Source organism: Gallus gallus, chromosome 1 (assembly GCF_016699485.2).
Source record: "Gallus gallus isolate bGalGal1 chromosome 1, bGalGal1.mat.broiler.GRCg7b, whole genome shotgun sequence".
Taxonomy (NCBI): domain Eukaryota; kingdom Metazoa; phylum Chordata; class Aves; order Galliformes; family Phasianidae; genus Gallus; species Gallus gallus.
The window spans coordinates 18,495,108-18,515,373 of record NC_052532.1 but is presented as its reverse complement, the minus strand read 5'-3'; the positions used below and the strand labels follow the sequence as shown (position 1 = coordinate 18,515,373).

At 36.1% G+C, this 20,266-nt stretch overlaps 1 long non-coding RNA gene across 3 annotated transcripts; it reads left to right on the top strand.

Annotated features, from left to right (window-relative positions):
• Nucleotides 1-797: 797 nt before the first annotated feature.
• On the top strand, nucleotides 798-16,767 carry LOC121110522. 3 transcript variants are annotated; one of them, XR_005849045.1, is made up of 4 exons: nucleotides 798-841; nucleotides 11,422-11,504; nucleotides 13,863-13,992; nucleotides 14,907-16,767. It is a non-coding gene; the product is annotated as an uncharacterized LOC121110522 (long non-coding RNA). The 3 variants fall into 3 exon arrangements; XR_005849049.1 differs by lacking the exon at nucleotides 798-841 and adding an exon at nucleotides 1,014-1,417; XR_005849048.1 differs by lacking the exon at nucleotides 798-841 and adding an exon at nucleotides 5,275-5,393.
• Nucleotides 16,768-20,266: the final 3,499 nt, after the last annotated feature.

The window sequence follows — 20,266 nt, the reverse complement described above, 5'->3', positions numbered from 1 at the left end:
TTTTCCTTCTTTGTTTAATAAAGATAATAAACTCTGATTAACAAAATTAAACTAAACACTCTGAAGTGCTTTCTGAGTGACTGAGTTGATCATGGAGGCTCCGTTATCAAGAAAGAAATATTTATTGGAATTAAATGTCAAATTACCTTAGATATTCCTATACGCTTCATCACAATTATTATTATCATTTTTCCTAACTGAGAAACTACAAACTGATCACCGAGAAACAGATATCGTAACAGGTGTCAGGCTAGAAATTTCTGTCTCTGCAGAGTGAGTTTCTCTCATGAGGGTCATAGTGGAGAATACTAAAAATTTATCCTCTCAAAAAGATTAGAAAAGGACAAGTTATGAAAGACAGAGCTTGGTTACAGTAATATCTGAGCTGTGCAGTTTTTTTTTTTTTTTTTTCTTATAGGAATTATGATTTCTTCAGGATTCAGACAGTAAGTTTAGAAATCTTTTGGCTTTGATAATGTGACAGGGCTGTAAGTTAATCACACTCTGTCAAACAAACAATACACAAAAAATGCTAAAGGATTTTTTATCTCAGAAGCAGAATTTACTTATCATATCAGTTACTAGCACAGGAAAATGTGAATCTTGAAGCAGGTAAAACTTAGCTCTTCTGCTGTCATGGTTTTGTAACTTCGCTATTGGTATTCCACATCATAACATCATGGACAAAAGAGAACAACTACGTATCCCAGAGGACCTCACGGTCAGAGAAGGAAGATACATCACGGAAGATACGTCACCTGGTTGTGCGCGGTTCTTCTTCACTTTCACTTGCTGCCGGGAGAGGAGTGGGTGTGCTTTCCAAGCCGGGCACCTTCATCAAGTAAGGCTTTCGGTTTCGGAAACTCTCTCACTCTCTCTCTCTCTCCCTCTCTATCACTCTTTCGCTCTCTCTCCCTCATTTCATTTGGTTTATTATCCTTACTCCCAATTAGATTGTATTGTATTGTGTCGTCTTGCATCCCAACATCATAGTTAGTAAAATAAGTTCTCCTTCTTAGATTGTTGCCGCCGCTTCGTTTTTTCTTGGGAAGCCAGGGGGGAAGGGGGGCCCGCAAGCCTACTGCCCCCCTGTCACGGGCACAGATCTATCTAGGTAACTCCGTGACATCTGCTCAGCGTTATCAAGAAGAAATCGTGACGTAAAGAGTTGATTTTGCCTGGCTACCAAGAATCATAGAATCGTAGAATCACAGAATCATAGAATGGCCTGGGTTGAAAAGGACCACAATGATCATCTAGTTTCAACCCCCCTGCTATGTACCGGGTTGCCAACCACTAGATCAGGCTGCCCAGAGCAACATCCAGCCTGGCCTTGAATGCCTCCAGGTATGGGGCATCCACAACCTCCTTGGACAACCTGTTCAAGTACATCACCACATTGTTCAACCAGTCAGAGGTAAGATGTTGTCCTTTGTTTCTCATGATTGAGATTGAAATATTCAAAATAGCTATATGATAGCAAAATTTCTGGTTCATTTCAGCAATTATAAGCAATTTTTGGAATTTACATCCTCCAGGTAATCTGTGAACATTTTCTTCCTATGAACAAAGGATTTAATTGACATAAATCAAAATTAAAGTTTGAAATCAGAGAATTATAATCATAATGCAAAGAAAAACAAAGAAAAACAACAACAAAAATTCATTTTTTCTCAGTGGTTGATATGAATGATAGTGTTGGAGAAGATGGAGAATAAAAGCAACAAACCAACCATTTACTTTCTACCTAGTTCCTTCAGGAGTTAGTGACAGAGATGTAAGCCTGAGGTACTGGAGTTCTTCTCTTACAACATTTCTTCTTTATTATTTTATATCTCCATATTTTGGGTGACTATCCTTAAATGGTAAATCTTGATTTGGAATTTTCTATATTTTGTGAATCTTATTTCAATGGGCAAGTACTAAGTTGTAGTATTACCAGTAGCAACCAACACAAGAAGAGTAGTGATTCTTCACTGATATAAAATATTTATTTTAGAAAGTGATTATACTAATATTCATTAACTTACTACGGTGGCCTGTAGTTTCCTGATCCCTTGAAGAGCAAACGTTAATGTTATGACAAGAAACTAAATCACACAAAAATGTAAAACCTGAAAAAAAGATCAATACTGCATTATCCAAAGGCAGTGATGAAATTATTATGTCTTCTAGAAATAAGTGGGAAAGGAATCTTTACAGAGAAACACCAATGCTTCTTAGTTTCCCTAACTGAATTTCTGGGACTTAGAACATAATTATGCACAGAAGTGAGATACTTGAAAACCCATAGAAAAAAAAAAAAAAAAAGAATAGACTGGAGAAGTCAGCCAAGATGTATTTGCAAAATTAAGATAGTAAGACTTTGGATCTTTACAACACAAAAAGGAAAATAGAAGAGGATCTAAGATGTTTCTCTTTTCGTCGGCTAAATGGGTAATTGACCTGGATACCTCCAGGGAGTAAATAGACTGTTCATCACTGAAAATCTAGCATGAACATAATGCAACATTTAAACAAATCTAAAATGCTAGTAAAAGCCAGCATTAAGGAAACTGCTTTAAGAATGGGCCTGCATTAATTTGGAGTCAATGTATAGTGTAGTCTTGTTTCCATTTTAACTTATGAAATAAAAGTGTTAATATATATATTTGTTTAAGTTCTTAATACTAGTATGGATAATTGTTTTAGCTTTAACAAATTATTTCTTATTTCCAATAAGAATGAGTTACAAAATACAGTATGATTAGTATAATTTTGAACTAATGTTTTAGAGCAAGATCCAGAAAAACTGCTTAGTTGGCTAGAACAGGACTTTGACAGCTGTTAAAGATGTGTAATACGAAGGACCAAGCCCAGGGAAATGAGTCAATTGTTATTCATACAGTTTTTGAACTTAGAAAATATTTTCATGTTAGATGTACAAATTCAAACTTGGTGTCTTTTACATAGAGGTCTCCTGTTCAGTACAGTTATAAATATAACTTCTGCAACTGGCAGAGCTCATAGAATCATAGAATCATAGTATGAAATATGGTTCATATCATAGTATGGTTGAAGGGGACCCCAAGGATCGTCAAGTTCCAACTCCCCTGCCACAGGAAGGGTTGCCAATATCCAGATATGGTACTAAACCAGGTTGCCCAGGGTCCCATGCAACCAGGGAAATGTGATCAACAGTGCAGTCTAGTTGGATATCTGTAGCTAGCAGTGCTCCCCAGGGGTCAGTACTGGGTTTGGTCTTGTTCAAGAACTTCATCAGTTACCTGGTTGAAGGCATAGCATCTACCCTCTTTTCAAAGGAAATTAAATATGAACATGTTAAAAAAAAATTCTTACTACAAGGGTGAGATAGCACTGGAACAAACTGTGGTGTCTTCTGGAATCTGGAGTCATTTCCTCCACTGAGAGACCTACTCAGAAAATGTAATTTTAATCATTATCTCCAGACTTGCCTCAGGCATTTGTTTGAATGAAACATTCTTTACAGAGATCAGAGACAGACATATAATTCATATGTATGCAGGATTACAAAGTTTTTCTTACTGTTTTCATTTATGAGTTTTGAGTAGTGAGAAGAATGAAGTCAATCAAATCTTTCTCCATAGGGATGTCAGACACTTTCTGTGGAAACTGCGGAGGTCCAAACAGTCTACTGAAAAAAGATTTTCCCTTCTCACCACTGCCCTGGGGTAGAAGATTAAAAATACTGATTTTAATTTTTGTTCACAAAATTCACTAATATTTTTCCTGATTTCTGTTACTAAATGTAAACTTTGAATATTTCAAGGAATGTTTCCTTTTTCAATATTTTAATTCAATCTGAAGGTGCTCTTAAATTAGAGTCACTGTGATTAGAACAGTACAAATAATTTAAAAAAAAATGGCTTTGGGTACTAAACTATAGATTTTGTTAGGTTTCCAGATAAAATGCTTTTCCCTCTTCCTTTGTATTTGGTACTTCAGTTCTCCAGGATTAAGGTGTTTCAACAATTTTAGTTATTCTTTCTAAATGTTACATAAAAATTTTGCTGTCAAAAATATTACACTTGTATCAGTGTGTTCTGTTATCAAACACATTGGTTATCATTACAAATTAAATGAAATGTAATATATTCTACCTTTCATGCTACTGTTTTTTTGAAAAACTATTTCAATTTACAACGGTTTCATAAATTAGAACTTCTGGTATTTCTTTGGACAACTACAATTGGAAATTTCTTAAAATGTATTAGATGACAATGAATATCCAACATGTTATTCAGAGTTTTCTCAAAGAAAATGGTTTCTTTTAGACTAAATAATGACATATTTTAAGGATAATAGACATGAATGTTGACATCTTGTAATGATGCTGATATTACCTTGTTTGAAAGAGAACTGATTCATGCTTCTTATCAACATAAAGTAATACAGACCCTTCTTTAATTGTAGTGTCTGCTTTGCTATTCCTCATAGATGTAGACTTACATCTGGGATTCTCTCACATAACCTTTATTATACAGTAGCTGAAAGCCTAATCTGAACAGGTCAGCAAGATAACTAATTAAGGTTCATCCTATATTGAGATACAACAGATTCTCCATCGGAGTTGCTTATCTCTTAGATTTGATGTCCTGTAGTAGACACTATGAATCACAGCCAGTATACAGGCTTATTTACAAGAACTTTCTAGCTCCCTTTGTGTGGACTTCATGCTTTTCTGTGTAAAAATACTTATGGCACACAGTTTACTCTGCACCTATTATTACTCGTCTTATTATTAATATTTTGATTTATAGTTCAGAGAATGGTAATAAACATATTCATCCTTACACATTTTTCTGCTTGTTCTTTAATGCAGGCTTTTTTCAGTCAGCTTCCAAGCATTCTACTTGTTTCATAGGGATAGCCTAAATAAATGCATTGTTGTGCAAATCCTGACAAAAAGCTGTTGAAGGGCAAAATATACTGTCACTCCAAATCTTGTAATGTGAATATACTTCTTTATAAACTCCATGAATAAATTGCCCTTTTACAGTGAATTGACAATGTGAATTTTGCATTGAACAATACATTTCAATTAGTTTGTATAGGTACATTTTCAAAGAAAAATAAATTACCACCTGTGATGCAAGACAACAATATCAAGGGGGGGGGGGGGGGGGGGGGGGGGGGGGTGAAACCAGAAAAGCTTCACTCTGTGTATATTCCTTGTTCTTAAGAAGTTCTTACTCTTGTTCAAAAGAATGCTTGGCTTGAATCTGAACTCAACAGATATTTCTTGTCTCTCTTCAGGGCCCAAGGCTATCTGTGCAGCATTGTGCACAGTTTATTCGTGAAAGCATCCTTGGATAGGAACAGATCTTGACTGCCAAGCTAGGAAAGCATTAGGGAGGAATGCAGCACCACTGGTAGGAGTCACTTCCTCCTCCTCACTCAGGGGATTGCTTTGGCCTGTTTCTAAATGTTTTCTCCCTCCAGGCTGTTGTCTCCTGTTTTCTGCACCCAGCAGGGCAAACACTATCCTACAGCCTCTCCCAGGCTCAGCCCCCAGGGGCTACTACTTGCTGGGCAGTGATTCCCAGGCTTTGTCAGACCCTTCCCAGTAGGCATTGGCAGAGCTCAGCTCAGGAAAGCAGACAGCAGCACTTGGCACTGAAGCAGGTACTGAAAGCAGCTTGGCCCAGATGTGGCCTAGGGGAGCCCAGGCAGCCCTGTGCTCACAGCTCAGGGCACAGGCCCTGGATCTTTAAAAGAAGTAGCAAAAGGATTTTTTTCTCAGATACATCAGGAAGGTTTAACCAAGTGGAAAATTAGAGGGTTTTTTTTTAACTATCTAGAACTTTATTTTTGATTTGATTATCTGGGGTTGTGCAGATTTGTTACACTTAAGTTGTTCTCTGCAGAGTCCAATGGACACTTGCACTGGTAAAAGGGGGTCAATCAGAGCACATTGCTCTGAAGGGTGAGATTCCAGCAGCAGTATTTTAAGTGTGCTTAAATCACTGGGGAACTGAGTTGTGGATAAAGTGATCTCCTGTATTCTTTCTTGGCTTAAGTATAAATGACAGTAGAAATTTCAGGAACTGGAATCTTGAAGCTTAAAAAGTTGCAATGCCTTGAGAATCCAGACAGGTTGACACTTACACAGTTAACAAGTAGCCAACTGAAGTTTTTAGAACTGTGAACTTTCAGTTAGGCATTTGAAATTCTACCTTTCACTTTACTCTCCTAAACATAATCTTCAGATCTAACCATCATTTCTCTGTTGAGCTAGTATTCTCAGAGCGTAACTGTTAAATTAGGAACAGATACAAAAGAGTGCATTTGTTCATCCAGTGACCACTCAAAGATAAATCCAGAAACAGTGAATGTGATGGAAGGTGCTAACTGAGTGTGATTTTGATTATGTTTTGGCTCATCCAGAATTTCATATGTAAATAATTGACTTTGTATTATAGTTTTTATCATCACCATGTCAGAGACAGACAAATTGTCCAGCTGTCTCTATAATGTTCCCAAGGGTGCCTTTACTAAGGGAGACTGTTTATGTTTTTCATTTGATTTTCATCTACCAATGTTTAATTACATTCCTGATAACTTTTATTTAAGATCTAATGATATAAATCTCAAGAATGAACAAATGCAAGTTAATTTTAACAATTGTGTAAAATAATAAAACAGATAAACTTCTGCTTCACAGTCAGTTAATATATTGACACTACAATTACTGCGGTACTGAAAACAGAAGTCATACCTAGCATATCTTTTGAGTAGCCAAGCAGATTTTAAAATAATCAGACTCTGAAATCTGCATTATTTCCACAGTACCCTCTATCAGCTTTTAATTTTGAGTTGTTGCATGCACAGGAAATGAACAGGAGTTTAAGAGGAAATTACTTTCCTCCTCTTTCCCCATTGGTACTGTATAATTCATTTTATTGGTAAAAGCAATTTGCACATAACAATAACCTTAAACTAACTTAAGCTTTTGCATTATGTAAGTGAAGCAAGATTCCATTAACATTATATAGCTTGCTTCAAACAACAGCATACATCTATTATGAACATAACATGAGAAGAATCTTCTACATGGTAACTTCTGCTGTAAAATGATGAATTCTGTCACAGGCTTGGTACAAAACTTTAATAAAATCATCTCAGGACATCATCAGAAAATTTTATGGTTCTGTATCACTTTAATTTGAATTTGGAGATTAAAGTGACATAGACCAAATTCTGAAGTTACAGCCTAGTATCCTTTCTCACACAACTTACTATTTGTGGTTTAACCTGACAACAGCTCAGCACTCCCAAGTGGGTTGGAAAAGAGAATAGGAAACAAAAAACACATGAGTTGGGATAAAAACTATTTACTAGGACAGAAAAGGAAAATAGAAAAAAAAATTGTATATATATCTACCCATAATACAATTAAATACAATTACTCCCCTCCTCTCCCAACCCCTGTTGTGTGGCCCAAAACAGCCTTGCGTGTGCACCTATCACTCAGCAACAACCGAAACATCTGTCTATTATTAAGGCTGTCTCAGCTGAAACCAAGATGTTATCCTAAAGAAAATGTACTAGTAACTGAGTCTGTATTTTTGTGTTAGTACATTTTCACATGTCCTTTTCCATAGCCAGGGGAGCACATTACTGCTGACATTTTGACTTCAGCTTCTCATGGCCATTCCTGTTTCTTCCTAATTGAGGTTATCAGTCCTCTTACCTCCACTGGTTGAAAGATCACTCGTAACTCATTTTAATTCACATGAATTGATTGACAATTCACACAGCAAGTCTTTGCCAAGATAGTCATTTTAAGAAATTAGTTTACCTTTGTTGGTTGAATCTAGAGTAGCAGTCACTACTCCGTAAGGCAACATATACAGACCTCTAATTAACAGAGGGAGAAAATGTTACAGTAAATAATTGACTTGATATGTTGACCTTTTAATTTGGAAGACATAGCCATAGGATCATGTGGATAGATTTGTGCAAGGTAGGTCAGAGAGTTTAGTTCAATAATTCATACATCAAGACAGTAAGACAGTCGTATCTGTGAAATTTACCACAGTTCTTGTTGCTGTTGAGAGCAGAGGATTGTTTTTAAAACATTATGCACCTATATCACAAAAAGTACATGTTTAAGTAATGTCTGTATTTTAACAAAAACTCATATATTGAAACATATATGTGGCAGAATTTGTTACAAATGGAATTTTTCCCATCCCTGATGAAATAGCTGGTCATCTATTAGAAGCTGTAGCTTTGGGCTTATATTAATTTCATAACTTCTTCATATTTTTGGGTACAATGGTAATTTTTTATTTTTTATGTTATTTATTTATTTATTTTAGGAATACTATGTCAGATTTCTGAGTTCTCTACCAGAATTGATTTGATTTGATTTGGTAGGAGCAATCTATTGTTGTTTCACAGTTGTGAAATTATGCTGAAGCAAATTTCTTTGAGAATGACTGAAAAAAAAAAACCCTTTTTAATTATCAACTATTAGGAGTCTACTGTGATAATGTGGACACTAGCAAATAGAGTTTTAAGTCATCTCTGGAAGTGAGAAATGTCAACATCGAAGGCATCTAAAGTTAGGTAATATGACCCTCTTTCTCATATCTAAACTACAGATATTTGCTAGCCTTGCTATATAAGTCAGAGAAATAATATTCCCGATTTACCATGGCACTGAGAAAGTGGTGTCAGCAAAAGTCTGCACTAAGTTTATGTTTATCATAAAAATGTATTTCTGTGATTGAGGAAAATAAAATTCTTTCATTTAGCATCTACAGAAGCAGTTCTACTATAACTGGTAAAAAGCACAGCTTGATCAGAGTAAAGTGTGAGAGAGACAACAGAGATCAATTACAATCATTATACTGAAACTCTAAGAAGTCACAGGCTGCATAGCTTTTTTACATTTCCTGAGGAGTCATTTTCTAGCTTTCCTTGCCTGTATTGATTAATTCTCCATTGATTATGAAGTTACCTGAAACATGTAATTCATACATAAATCACATTCTAGATAACTGAAGGTAGACAAGGTGAAATCCACCCAGACTGCTTTATCAGATCTCTGGAGTGATAACTTGCATGACTGCATAGCCAAGTGCAAATTAGTTGCACTTCCTTCTGCAACTAAGTACACAAATTGTCAATTTGCCATATTTTGTTACATTTCTTCTCTTTTTGACAGTTATTCTTTCCCATCTCTGCCTGTCCTACTATGCTACTAAGCTAATCTTTTGGTTTTAAAGCACATATGAAGGTCAGCAACTTCCTTCACAAAGAAAAGGGAACTCCTAACAATCTATGTTGTGCAGAAAACATTCAAAGATGAAGATGCCGGAGCATTCTTGGCAACAGGACTTAAAATCTGTCACTGTGAAACACATTTTTTTTTTTTTTAATTTTATTTTTATTGGTTGTTTAATTATTTGGTTTCCATTGGAGATTTTATTGTTGGAACATTCTCTTCTCACATAGATGAGATAAATTTGTTTCTGTTATGGATGCAAATGCCTTGAAACAGTCTTAAACTCTTCAGTGATCTCCTCTACATTGGTGAGCATTAGGTCCAGTAACCTCTGGTTGGTCTTTCCAATACGTAGACCAGGAAGTTTTCCTCAGTGGACACTGGTAGTCTCCTGGATTGTTTGCATCTTGTCATGTTGCTTTCGCAGCTGACATTTGGGTGATTGAAATCCCCCATCAGGACGAGAGTCTGTGAAAATGACACTTCCAATAGCTGAAAGTGTGCTTTCAGCTCAGGATCTGTTCCCAAGGACTTTAGTTTGGAGTGGCAAAAATGATGTTTCTTAGCTACAGAAGCAAATATTATAAAACTGAGGTAATGTACAAATACTTTCTGAAGAACTCTTTCAGCAGAAACCTACTTAATACCACACACAGAGTTTCACTCACTCCTCACCCTTTGAGATAAAAGCTATTTACTAGGACAGAAAATACAGTAATAGTAATGATAATAATAATATATATACAAAAGAAGTGATGTGCAAAGCAATTGCACACCACCACTGACTAAGGCACAGACAGCCGCCCAGCCAACCATCTCCCCACAGCTGTAAAGATTTTTTTACATGATTTCATCGGGTATGGAATATCCTTTTGGCCAGTTTATGTCAGTTGTCTTGGTTCTGTCATCTCCCAGCACCTTGTGCCCTCTCAGCCCCTTTACACAGCATGTCATCATACCAAATATTATGAAATCAACTCTATCCCAGCTGAAACCAGGACATCTGCTTTATAAAACAGTGCATGCTGTATTTATTTATGTAGTTTAGTTTGCATTTGAAATACATTTATTAAGGTATTTTAGTTTGCAGTGTTAAGAACATATATGTAAATACAGTATATGAGACAGATGAATAGGAATAACATAGAAAATGCCAAAGTATTTCTCCTGCACACTCTAAAGTACAATGTACAAGCAATATGGGTTGAATACGTATATGTGAGATTTTAAAAAATTATAAAAATAAAGAAAACCAAAGCTACAACAAAATTATTCAGTCAAGGACTAGGTAATCTTGCAAAGTCTATGTGTATTCAGATACTCTCTGCAGAGACAAGAAAGGTCTAAGGGCTCCCATTAGTTTTTATTGTTTTTGATTCTAGTACCATATTATGATGGTACACTTTTACTGTGTACTGTACCAATTATATGGTGTGCTACCTTTACTTGGTCATGATCCAAAGACAGGATGCATATAAAAAGATATCTCCTGTGACAAGTCTAAGTGAAATTCTTTTTTAGAGTATAAGATCCAAAGAATTTCCATCTTTTTTTTTCTTCTTTGTAGATTTTATTGCCATGTCTGTATGTCCTGATATTCCTCTAGATACTGTCTCCAAGAGAAATAGAAATATTTACAACATATATACAATTTGCTAAGTAATATATGTCAAAATGACAATTGTGTGTCACATAAATTCTCTGCCAAATGCAACCACCAAATATTTTTCAGAGTGATCAATATTTTCATTATTCATGATTCAGTTTCCTATTTGACTTACAGGTGGATAGCATAAATGTGCTTTATAGAGGTTGGGATAAAAATTAGGAGGGAAAAAAGGCCTATAAAAGGAAATTCAAGTGTTTGCTTTAATGCTTAATTTAGTGGATAATATTTTGGTTGCTTTCTTCTCTTGCAAAATGGTTAACTGGGAAAGAAAATTGAGGATTTATTTTTAGCAGTCTATAAAGTAATTTTAGTGTTCTTATATTTTTATTTTTTGTGTTCTGTACTGAGAAATTAACTAATGATGTTCTGATTAATTTGCAAAATTCTATGCTCAGCTTACACAAAATACAGTTAATGATTTCCAAAACTAGAACTGCTTGGATTTTCTTTAGGAAAGAAATGAGTACTACACTGAAACTTATCTCTGCTGTTGTAGAATGTGATAATTTGGAAGGAGAATACTCACCTCGATGGCACTGAAATATCAAGCAAAGGGATACAGAACTTTACCTCATATCTGTGAGTTCAATAGGGCAAATTTTCTTCTTTATGTTTTTCCATATATATATATGTATTATTAAATATAATATAATATAATATATATATTATTAAATATATTATTATAATACATAATAAATATATAAATATATAAAAATATAAATATATATATATAAATATATATATATACTTAGACTTGTGTAATGTCTATACATTTGTTCACCTTGATGGACTATCATAGCTATAGGATGAATAGAAACAGCAGCACACCCATTTGTTACCCATTGCTTTGCTACAATACCACACTTTTGTGTTGATCAGGGAACTGCATGTGTTCTCAGCTGAGGTAGCCAGCAGTATGTCTGCTTACAAATATGTTTCTGCATTAATCACTAAGCAAAAGGAACTTGAGCACGTGTTTTTCCATGCTCCTGTAGTTATTACTACAGAACAGTACATTGCTAGAGAATATACAAAGCTGGTTAAGCTAATAGCATATACAAATAATGGGTCCGATTCTGTTTGCATCTTCTGGCGATACAAGTTAGTGAAGTCTCATAGCAGTTGGGGAAAGTGAAACAGCGTTAATTTTACATTCCAGGCAATGTAATTTAAATTTTAAATTTTGTGAGTTTTTTTTTTTTCTGAGAAGGTAAAATTAGGAGAAAATTCAGGTTGTATTCCTGGACAGATCACTGTGAACCAGGCGGAGACTACAGTGAGCCTTTCTCTGTATATTTGACCTGTGGAACTCAGCATATGTAGTGAGAAAGTTAATCTGTGGAGGTAAATAACACTGAGGTAAACTTGATTATACCCTGGAATATGGTCAGATTTGTAGTCATCCTTGGTATAACTGATCTTACTTGTAACTTCTGCCACAAAAGGTATTTTCTGTTCAATACCAGCTTTTGTCCCAGATCACTACAGATGCTGGAGATTTATAAGCCCATAGAATCTTTATTCTTAAGAAAAGTAATTAAAATATAAGTGTTTTAGGTTTGTTGTTGTTGTTGTTGTTGTTTATGTCTCTTTTTAAATGTTCTTTCTGACCTTGGTTGTCAAAACTTGTTTTGTTTCAATACGGTATTTTTTTGATTCTGTGAAGTTTCCCAAACATTTTGAAGGAATTTGTCAGGCCTTAGTTAATGACATCAAACACACTATTTCTAACATACATTTTCAGATGTAACCAAGTCAACTCAGAGATGTGAAGCTGTACAATTTGTCATCAATAATTATGCAGCAAGTTGGCATCAGTATAAAGTGTAGCTCATTTTAACCAGTGATTGCAAAATATTATTGTTTGTATATATAAAACAAAATGTTTAATTTGTGTTTAAAAATTAAATATAATTTATTTTAGATGTCTGTTTGTTGAAAAGCTTTAACAGGTTGTTTGCTTTGAGCTCGACAAGTGATTAAAAATCATAAACTGTATTTTGAAATATAATTAATACAATAGTTAAATAATAGTTAAAATATTACACCTATGCTACATTTTCAGAGTACTTTGAATATCTATTATTTTAAGTTTAGATGGGATTTTCCATATCTGTAAAAAAAAACCCACCCCACTACTTATTGTTAGTATTACATAGTAATACTTGCTACAGAATGAAGCCTGCTTACAAATGCTCAGATAAGATTTTGACTGCACTTACCCAGCTTTAATTCATCAGAAGTTTATGATATGTCCTCAGAAAAAAACCTGAAGTTCAGATAGTTGTCTTGAAGGGCCATAGCTACCTGAAAGGTGTGAACTGCATCCGCCCTTGCAGTTCACCTATCCTGCAGATTGTTTAAGTAGGGAATGGGTGAACTACTTAGAGGAATTGTTAACAACTTTACACCCTTGTATCACATCTAGGGCAAAAGGCCAGAAGAGTTAGACCAACATGGTAGCTAGATTACTGCCTTTAAATATGGAGAAATAGAGCTTGGCCTGAGGCATTTTAATTAGGAAATCCACTGTTGATTCATAATCACTCTCTGAATTAGGAAGCAATAAATAACTGAAAAAACATCCTGTTGTGCACAATAAAGGAAGAACACATCTAGAGTCTAGAGTAATCCACCACTGCGCAGGAGACTGAAGCTAAATGTGAAAGCCAGGCAGCAGAAGGACTTGGGTATCTTGAGTCCCTGCTGCTGGCTACAGTGAGATCATTTGTGTGTGACTTGCAGAAATATGTATGATTTTCAGTGTTTCACAGGACTGAATTTTTTTAGTAGAAAGCAGTATATTTCTTTTATATGCAACCTGGCAAGTAAACTAATCTTGGATTTTATGTCTCTCAATGATTTGGTTCTTTTCTGATGTCTACCAGACCTTGAATTCACTTGTGACAATATTTCAATGTCTTCTTCTGACTTCAGGAGAGAATCCAGCAACTGTTCACAGAGATGATGAAGGAACTGGAACATCTCTACTATATCTCTCTTCCAAGAGAGCTCAGATTCTTCAGCCTAGAGAAGAAGAGATACAGGGGAATTCATCAGTGTCTGTGTAAGTACCTGAAGGAAGGATGCAGAGGAAACAGAGAGAGGCTTTTTTTTTTTTTTTCAGTGGTGCCCAGTGACAGGACAAATGATGTTAGACACAAACTGGAAAACAGGAAGTTGTGTCTGAAAATCAGGATACACTTCTTTACTTTAGGGGTGTCTGAGTACTGGCACAGGTTTCCTAGAGAATTTTTGGTGTCTCCCTTCTTGGAGATATTCAAGCGCTGTCTGAACATCATCCTTAGGCATACACATTTTAAGATATTCTTGAAAGATGTTGTTCTATTTTTTTTTCTTTATAGCCATCAGAAAATGTTGTACCTTGCAACCTTCTATTTCCCTTTACTGTACAAATGTTCTGAAACAGATAGGTTAACAAATTTTCTTCATCTTTTAAATCTACTGTTCTACTCTGCTGTCTAAATTACCTGTCTCAGGGCACTCCCTAGTGACAGAAAGCTCCGTAGTGAAATTTGCCAGTCTGTGAAGCAGATATGTAAGTTACCTAGTTCTTACTGTCTGCATTGAGAGATCCAACAAAAATAGTCAAGTGATACCAATCCTGCTCATCTCTCAGCTGCAGTAAAACCCACTTACACATTATGTGAAGGCCAGATTGAAAAGATGAAGTTTTCCTAAAAGACATTATTAAAGACTAAGCAAAAAAATATTTTTTACAACTGCTCAGTCACTTCTAAGGAGCATGATGTAGAATTAACTTCCTTGCAGTTGCAATATACTTGAGCTTATCTCAAATATTTTGCTGCATTCTGTTGCAATAATGCCTGTTTGTGTAACATCCCCCCTTTGGGATAAAGTATCCTTATACACACACAGAGTTTATCTACACCAAATTATACTGAATATTAAAAATAATTAAAGTTTTAAAATTTATTTGTTTTTTTTTCTTTTTTTCAGATAGAAGAAAAAAAGGAATTGTCTATACAAACTCTGTTGCATTCCACAAACTGAAATTCAGAAAGAATGTTTTGAGGATAAGTTGTGCTGCTAAATCCTACATCTTCAACTCAAAGAGACATGAAAACAAAAAAAATATGTAAGTGTAAACAAAACTGAATCAAATCATCCAATAAGCAATAAAAATCTTAATAAGTAGAAAATTTGCAAACAGAGTATAATAGAAGTGTCTCGTGTTAACACAAAGTAATGCAAATATTGTATGGACTTTTCTTTAGTTTTCAGCTTAACAATTTTGTTGCTTTTTATTTTGAACATTTATTACATTCTGCCATGTTGTTTCCATAATCTTTTCTTTTTTTTTCTTTGTTTTTCTTAAATTGCTAGTTGACATTTAATAGATACATTTTGCTAATTTGTGGAAGAAAAGATCTTCAGGGGCTGTTAAGCATGGAGGCTACCAGGACACATTTGTAAAGGAACTCAATCTAGCAGATGAACAAGAAATACAGAATGGCTCATAATCACATGGCTCAGGGCTAGACATCTCTTGAGTGGACATATCTATACTGACTGTTTCCAGTCTCAGGTCTTTTTAAACATCCAGTCAGTGCACCACACTGGCTTTAGGACATCTCCAGAATAACTATCAGTGTTTAGACAATATTGTTTTACCCTTCCCCATCCCCCTGGATTCAAGTGGCAGAAACAAGGTTTGTGTGAGGGCTGTGTTGTCTGTATACAGCCATGTTGGGAGTATGGGCTGGGGACATGGCATGACTTTGCATGAGGACAGGGCAGTGGCTGGGACAGTGAGATAGGATTCTAGAGGGAGGAAAATCTGGTACTATTTTGTCTACAATGACTGTTGCGGTTTAAACTGGCAGGAAGCTAAGCACTACATAGCCTTACATTCACTCCTCCAACTCCCAGTGAGATGGGGGAGAGAATTAGAAAAAAAAAAAGAAAGAACTAGAATTTGCAAGTTGAGATAAAAACCATTTACTAAGACAGAAGAGGAAGAGTAAAATAATACAAATGACAGTCTTATATACATATATATTTACAAAACAGGTGATGCACAAAGCAGCTGCACATCACCTGCTGATCAGTGTCCAGCCAGTCTCTGGGCAATGCCTGCCTCCCTGTTAAACTGTGTTCAGTTTTATAATTTTTTTTGCATGATGTCATATGATATGTAAAATCCCTTTGGCCAGTCAGGATCATCTGTCCTAGTTCTGTTCCGTCCCAGCAACTTGTGCCACCTCACTGACCTCACTGGCAGGGCAGTACAAGAGGTAATATGAATCTATTTAAATGGATCAAATCATTGGAGAGAATTGTGAAAAAGAAAGAAAGAAAGAAAGAAAGAAAGAAAGAAAGAAAGAAAGAAAGAAAGAAAGAAAGAAAGAAAGAAAGAAAGAAAGAAAGAAAGAAAGAAAGAAAGAAAGAAAGAAAGAAAGAAAGAAAGAAAGAAAGAAAGAAAGAAAGATACTTGTAGGGTAACTTGCATAGCTACTCTATATCTCAGAAACATTTCGGGGCTTAGATATCGCCTACATCAAATTACATACACTTGAAAGTAATGATGCCATTGATCTTTCCTTTCTTCTTGCCTATGCAGGATATTTGCTAGAAGTATTACATTTTTTTTAAATAGATCGATTAGTTGCTGTTTGCAAGAGGCAGTCCTTGACCACTATGCAGTACTTTTAACTTTTTAATTGTATGTGTGCAATTAAATCTATAGCATTCCTCCATAATTCACAATATTATATAATATATAATAGTATATAATAATATAATAATATTATGAGCTTTTGGCTTAGTTGTAGCTGTATTTGTTTTGCACTGAATAAAGGTTTGTTTTTACTTCCTTTCCAACCCTGAATGTTAGTAAATGTGACTGGATTTCTTTTTCAAACACTTTTAAATCACACTTTGAGTCTGAAACTATTTTAATTTGGAGAATTATTTCTTTAGGAGACAATTGTTTCTTCCCTTGCAATTGACCTCAGCTGAAAGAGGAATGAGTTAGAAAAGTCCTTCCTTGCAATATCACTGCTTTCATAAATTGTTAACAGACATAAAGCAACCGACTCTCAGTGAAAATAATAAGCATAATAAGAATCAGCTTGGAAACTATTCTTTGTTTCTCAGACCAAATGATTTTTCTCATCACTTTTGTTTTACACTGAGTCAGAACACATTAAAATTTTTCACAGGATCTTGAGAGCAATTGTACACATTCCCTCTTCCACATTAAACTAGTGACTGCTTTCTCTGGGTGTGGTTGAGAATAGGAATAGAAAGTACTAGTTGTAAGTATTATTCTGCCTCATTTTCTGCTTCTTTTGGGAACTAAAGCTCAACTACTTGCTAAAAGTGTAACAAGTATAAAGACTTTCTGAGTCTGAGACTTTTTTCTCTGTTAAGAATAGACTTTATTTTCAAAACCTTTTCTTCTCTAAGTCAGTTAAAGAACAACAGATCATAATTAGTCAAATGACTACTAGGTACTATCGTAAAATAGCTGTTCTTTACTGAAGGCGGATACATAGCCTAATAGACAGAACTCATTTGAGTACTGAAGCTGACTAACTATATATTCATCATTTATCTTTTTAAGTCATAATGAATGCTGAAGGCTTTTCACAAAATTGTCCTCCAAAAAAAAAAAAAAAAAAAAAAAAAGTTTCAGTAGCAGAGTGAGGAGGAAGAATGGAAGAATTTGTTTTGGACCACTTCTTCTAATTAAGCAATGTATAGCTATCTGACATTAAAGCTGAACTAACTAGCTACTAGGCATTTATGTGTTTTTCTGATTTTTTTTTTTTTTTGAGAAAAGGCTTGTTTTTTTTATTTTATTCTTTCTAATGTAAGTCTCCAGGCAACCTGTCACTCTTTACTGTAAAGAAGTTCTTCCACATGATTGTATGGAACTTTCTCTGTTCAAGTTTCAGGCCATTACTCCTTATCCTATTGCTACACACCACCAAGAAGAGCCTGGCCTCATCCATTTGCCTCCCACCTTCCTTTAGATATTTATAAACATTGACCAGATCCTCTCCCAGTCCTCTTTTCCCCAGGCTGAACAGACCCAGGTTACTCAGCCTTTCCTCATATAGGAGATGTTCCAGATTCTTAATCATCTTTGTGGCCTTCCATCTGGGCTCCTAGGAGATTCCTGCCTTTTTTGAACTGGAAAGCCCAGAACAGGACACAGTAGTCTATAAACGTGTCAAATACAGAGTTGAGGGGGAGGATCACCTCCCTTAACTTGCTGGATTCTCTTTTTAATGCATCCATTAATTATATTTGTGTACCACTTTAGGATCATAGAGTTTGAATAGGTTTATTAGACATTAGCAGAAACAGTAAAGATATTTTCTACTTGCTAGGAAACATTTTTAATGCCTTTTTATTATTTATTATTTCTTTTTTTTTTTTTAACAGACATGCAAAATGTATTTGTATCACCTTTGTGTAGAAATAAAAATAATAGATGAAGTGGAAAATGGAAATAAAGGTGAAGTGATTGGGAGTAACCAACATAGCTTGGTTTGCCCACAGCTTGCACCAGGGGCAAATCATGCGTGACAGACTTGGTAGCCTTTTATGATGAAATTACAGCATCAGTGGTGTAAGAGGTCATTCTTCTACATCATTGCCTCAAAGCTGGACCATTGTTTCTTAATCTCACGCCGGGTATACATACTTCAAAGAACCTCCTCTCCCTCCTATAAATTGGAGTGAGACAACTGGAAAAAGGGAAAAGAAACTGGTGTCATCTAGCCGGACTTGTGCAAAGCATTTGTCACTGTTCTGAATGATGTCCTGGACACTAAATTGAAGAAAAATATATTTGATGGATGTATTAGTCTCTGTATAAGAAAATGGCTGAGAGAATTGGGGTCAGTGGCTCACTGTCCAAATGGAGACTGGTGATGAGTAGCATTCCTCAGGGATCAGTGCTGGGACCAGTGCTATTTAACACCTTTGTAGGCTACATGGATAGTGGGATTGAGTGTACCTTTAGCAAGTTTGCAGATGACACCAAGCTGAGTGGTGCAGTTGACTCGCTGGAGGGAAGGGATGCCATCCAGAAGGACCTGGACAGGCTTGATAGATGTGTCCATGCCAACCTCATGACATTCAACAAGACGAAGTGCAAGGTCCTGCACCTGGGCTGGGGCAATCCCAAGCACAGATACACACTGGGAGGAGAAGAGCTTGAGAGCAGCCCTGAGGAGAAGGATTTGGAGGTGTCAGTTAATGAAAGACTCAACATGAGCTGGCAATGTACACTTGCAGCCCAGAAGGCCAACCATATCCTGGGTTGCATCAAGAGAAGCACAACTAGCATGTTGATGGAGGTCATTCTGCCCCTCAACTCTGCTCTCTTGAGACCTCACCTGGAGTACTGCATCCAGTTCTATGGCCCCCAACACAAGGACATTGAGCAGTTGGACTGGGTTCAGAAGATGGCCACAGAGATGATCAGATGGCTGGAGCATCTTCCCTACGAGGAAAGGCGGAGAGAGTTGGGGCTCTTCAGCCTGCAGAAAAGAGGGCTCTGGGGGTCCTTACGGTGGCCTTCCAGTAGTTGAAGGGGGCCTACATAAAAGCTGAGGAGAGACTTTTTAGAAGGGCATGTGTAAGAGATTATTCTTTTGCATCATTGTCTCAAAGCTTGCTGAGGCCTAGACTTCAACCCCTTTTCCTGGCTCCCAGGTGGCCCACGGGTCAAACGTATCCTATTTTATCTATTGCGTGCTGTTGCAACTCTTATGTTTGTTTCTTGTGTGGTTCCATGTTTTATACAAGATGTTGTATCCTCTATTTACTTTGTAACTACTCCAATTGAGAGAAGTCCATCACATCAGGACCACATTTGTAACCAAACTTGAAAAATTTTTGTAATTGTACGAAACATTTGATTCCTCATCCCCCTTCCTCCTTTACCCTCATGCTTGCTATATTTTTCTCACCATCATGGATCATCTGTGTCCAATTTTAAAGCAATCTTTGAGTCACGGGGTGGTGTAAGAGATTATTCTTTTGCATCATTGTCTCAAAGCTTGCTGAGGGACACAGACGAACAAGTCCAAGCGAGTCTTGACAAAGGATTGCGAAATCCTTTGTCTGGAAGGACAACAGATGGACAAGGCCAGGGGCCACGAGAGAGAGAGATAAGCTGCAGCTCAATGGCCAAGAAACAGTCTTTTCTGTGGACTTATCTCAACGGAGATAGCCATCTCAGGGGGTGCCCACATGACTCTTACCCAAGCGCCCAGGGATGTCACATAGGCAGGGAAAAAGGAGGATAAAAGAGGGACGAACAACCAAGAGGTTAGGTT